Source organism: Schistocerca serialis, chromosome 5 (genome assembly GCF_023864345.2).
Source record: "Schistocerca serialis cubense isolate TAMUIC-IGC-003099 chromosome 5, iqSchSeri2.2, whole genome shotgun sequence".
Lineage (NCBI taxonomy): Eukaryota > Metazoa > Arthropoda > Insecta > Orthoptera > Acrididae > Schistocerca > Schistocerca serialis.
This window is the reverse complement of record NC_064642.1, coordinates 6,342,457-6,347,061: the sequence shown is the minus strand read 5'-3', so window position 1 is coordinate 6,347,061 and position 4,605 is coordinate 6,342,457. Positions and strand designations below refer to the sequence as shown.

At 43.3% G+C, this 4,605-nt stretch overlaps 1 pseudogene; it reads right to left on the bottom strand.

Annotated features, from left to right (window-relative positions):
* Positions 1-646: 646 nt before the first annotated feature.
* Positions 647-764, bottom strand: LOC126482424 (5S ribosomal RNA; annotated as a pseudogene).
* Positions 765-4,605: the final 3,841 nt, after the last annotated feature.

Genomic DNA, 4,605 nt, shown 5'->3' with positions numbered 1-4,605 from the left:
GTGGGGCAACGGCTTTGCCGCAGTGGATACACCGGTTCCCGTCACACCACCGAAGTTAAGCGCTGTCGGGCGCGGCCGGCTCTTGGATGAGTGACCATCCGGGCCGCCATGCGCTGTTGCCATTTTTCGGGGTGCACTCAGCCTCGTGATGCCAACTGAAGAGCTACTCGACCGAATAGTAGCGGCTCCGGTCAAGAATACCATCATACCGACCGGGAGAGCGGTGTGCTGACCACACGCTCCTCCTATCCGCATCCTCACCTGAGGATGACACGGCGGTCTGATGGTCCCGATGGGCCACTTGTGGCCTGAAGACGGAGTGTTTTTTTTTTTTTTTTTACATATGCCTGTTGTGAAATAACCGGGGTAAAAGTAAGCATGATTCGCTGCAATAGGAAGTTCCTACAAGCCACGTGCCTCAAGAGCTTCTAAACTAAACTCCTCCCTAACAGGCCATGAATGCCCAACGATACCGACCGCCCGCCGTGTCATCTTCAGCCCATAGGCGTCATTGGATGCGGATATGGAGGGGCATGTGGTCAATACACCGCTCTCACGGCCGTATGTCAGTTTCCGAGACGGGAGTCGCTACTTCTCAATCAAGTAGCTCCTCAATTTGCCTCACAAGGGCCGAGTGCACCCAGCTTGGCAACAGCGCTCGGCAGACCGGATGGTCACCCATCCAAGTGCTAGCCCAGCCCGACAGCGCTTTACTTCGGTTATCTGACGGGAACCGGTGTTACCACTGCGGCAAGACCGTTGGCCACAAGAGCTTCGGAGACAACAAGAAAAAAATAACACGTGTATGTTTCCTGATCAGGTTATTATAGTAGAGGGAGACTGCTACTTTCCGTCTTTAGAATAGAAGACTCACGCAGTTAGAATAGTTACAAGATAAAGGCAATCGTGGGAAATTCTTCTGAATGTCTCGTTAGGAAATCACTACGCGTTGACAGAGAGGTAGCGCGTTGCGGTCTTCAGTCGGAAGACTGGTTCGATGCAGCTCTCCACACTGCTCTATTCTGTGCACGCCTCTTCATCTCCGAATAAAGACTACAACTAACATCCATTTCAACTTGCTAACCGTATCCGTTTCTTGGACTCCCTCTGCACTTTTTACTCCCAACGCATAACTCAAATACTAAACTGACGACTTCTTATTTCAAATGCATCTGTATCTCTTCTTGTCTCAACTACTTATCGTGCGCTTTTCACTTCCATACACAGTTACACTCTAGACAGATACCTTCATATCCTCTCTAATTCTGCCATCATCATTTATTTTACTTCCGAAACAGCAGACTTCATCTCCTACTCTTGGTTAGTTATTTGCAAATGTGATTCCCTCAGCCTCACCTGATTTAATTCGACAACATTCCATCACACTTCTTTTGATTTTGCTCGTGTTTATCTCATATCCGGCTAGGAAGAGACTGTCCACTTCGTTGGACTGCGCTTCCAAGTCGTTTTCTTTCTCTACTTACTTTCCGGAAACATCTCTTACAATGTCATCAGCAAACCGCAAAGTTTTTATATGTTCTCCCTGAACTTTTAATTCTCTTTCCAAATTCATCCTTGCTTTCCTTCACAGCTTGCTCACTGTACAGGCCGGACAACATCGGGGAAGGGCTACGAACTCTGTATCACTTCCTTCTGAACTGTTCCTTCCCTTTCGTGCTCTTCGACGCTTATAACAGCCGTTGCTTCCGTAGAAGTTGTAAATAACCTCTCGCTCCCTCTGTTGCACACCCACGACCCGCAGAATTTCAAAGAATGTATTCCAGTCAACGTTGTCAATAGCTTTCTTCACGTCTACAAATGCTATAAATGTAGGTTTGCCTCCCCTTAATCTATCTTCTAAGATACGACATGAGGTCAGTACAGCGTTACGTGTTCGTACATTTCTCCGGAACCCGAAATGATATTCGCCGAACTCGGATTCTCTCAGTTTTTCCTTTTTTATGTATGTAATTCGTATCAGTATTTTGCAACCAGGACTTACTGAAATGATAGTACGGTAATATTCATACGACACCATTTGCTTTCTTTTAAATTGGAATTATGACAATCTTCTTGAAGGCTAAGGATAATTCACCTGTCTCCTACATCATATGCACGAGGTGGAATAGTTCTGTCGTTGCTGTCTCTCCTAAGAATATCAACAGTTCTGTCTGCAAATGCAAGGGCCTTGTTTCTGCTTAGGTCTTTCAGTATCAAACCCCCCACCTCATTTTCATTTACATCCCCCTGGCTTTCTATGATAGTGCCTTCAACTCACTTCCCTTGTCTAGTCCCTATATGTATTACTTCCATCTTTCAGCTTTCCCTTTTAGGTTTAGTACTTATTTTCCATCCAAGCTCTTGATATTCATACAGCTGCTTGAATTTCCTGTTGGCGGAATCTATGTTTCTCCTTGTCGTATAAATTCTATAGACTTAAATTTGTCCTCTGCCCGCTCCTCCTCCACCATTTTGCGTGTCCCGTCAGTCTTATTTTTTAGACGTTTCTTCCCCTTTTCACGTGCGTTATTTTTTGCTTTTTTATATGTTCTCCTTTCATCAGCTAAATTCAGTATCTCCTGTGATGTGCAACGATTTCTTCGGCCCTGTCTTTCTATCCACCAGATCCTCTGCTCCCTTCCACTCTTTGATCTCTTAAAGCTACGCGTTAGTCTTGTAGTGTATTCTTTTCCTCAGTTTCAGTCAATCGTTGCCTAAAGCTACATTCGAAATTTTCAATAGACTCTAGCTGTTTCAACTTATCTACGTCACATCTCCATCATTTCCAACCTTTTTGCGAAATTATTCAGTTTTGAACTACAGTTCGTGAACAATAAATCATGATCAGAGCCCATATATGGCTCTGGATATGTCTTACAGTTTAAACTGTGGTTCCAAAATCTCTGTCTTACCAGTACATAATCAATCTGAAACCGTCTGGTGTCTTCACATATCTTCTGCTATAGAACTTTCTGGTACGATTCTTCAACTAAATGTTAGCGAACATTAAATTATACATTGTGCTAAATTCTGTCAGAAGATTTCCTCTCTCATCTCTTTTTCCTCAGTCCATGTTCGCCTACAGTTTTCCCTTCTCTTACTTTTTCTGCTACCGAATTCCTGTCACAACTAAACTAGTAACTGACAGAACCGATGTTTTCGAATGACTTAACGTCTCGGAGAGGATGGAAGATTAGAAGGCTGTTTGTTACAGCACTAGTGACTAAGAGCTTTACAAGGAATGCCAAAAATGAAGGAAAATATTTTTGGTTAGCGAGAGTGATAGGAGAAAAATTCCGGAGTTTCTAAGTATTCATCACCAGATACGCATCACAAACAGGTAAAACGATAAACTATTGTAAAGTAAGCTTAGCACAAGTGTAGCCGAGGAATGTTGTGAGGAGTGGAAAAGACCCGTAGTGGTTCAGCAGCCATGTCGGAAAGTTTCTGCGTAAACAAAGAGAGCTTCATCTCTGACCAAGCGAAGACAAAGCCTTGTAGACAAACAGAATGGAGTTAAGCCAAAATGACCGTGAGGAGAACGGTACGAGAAGCAGTGAATTTTTGCCAAACGACCTAGCAAAAAATCCTATGAAATTTTTGCCTTATGTAAAGTTAGAAAGAGGATAGAAATCGTCTATTCAGTGGCTCGAGAAGATGGGTTAGAGAAGGCCAAAATTCTGAATTATGTGTCCGAAACTGTTTCGCCGCCGAAGATGGTAATGCGGTCCCTCCTCTCAATCAAGCCTCTTGTTAGTTGAATTCTTGAAAGCAAACAGTTGTCTGTTATTTTAATTTAGGGTTGCAGTACTTGGAATTGGCTTGAAGTCGTCCTCCAGGTAGGTAGTATGCATCCGACGATATAATGTGACAACAACAGTGAACATTCGTACCTGAAAGCGCTGTTGAACACAATTGAGCAAATATCACCTGGGCTGTTACATTACAAGCGATTTCTCGTTCACCTTTCTCCATGAATTTGATAATGAACTGATTGGAATTGCTGATCATTTAGAAAAGCGAATGATGACGGAATTGACTGAGAGCAATGGCTGTTAAGAGATCACGGGCCGTATGCTTTATTACGGATAGTTAAGAACACTTTCAATTACTCACAGCTAAGCCACGTTCCACATGCCACCATATGTTACCGCTCGTGTTCGCACCGAAACTTATACGGCAGGTAACCGACCGGGGCGTGAATAGCCAGTAAAACAGCGTAACAGTGCTGAACTGCTGCGTCGTAAAACATTCTTAATTAATTAACTAACTTGACTTCTGGCTTTGACATAGATAAGACAGGTACTGCATTTAGACGCTCTTCTGATTTTTTGCATAGATGCATATATTTTAAAAAATTTTGCCTGATTAATATAAAAATCTGTGAAAAAATTTGAGTATAGATAAATACGTTTTGTTCGTGGTTGCTGTAAGGAGAGAACGGGTTAGGTACACGATGAGTTGGCGGTTGGAGATTTCCGATTTTCAGATAACGCCAGGAAAAGTCGGAGGCAACTGCTGCAACTCGCGATGACGACTCCGTCTCTTGTGGCAGCTAAAGTACTCACAACCACCGTAAGATTTTCTGGAAACACTTCCAGAATG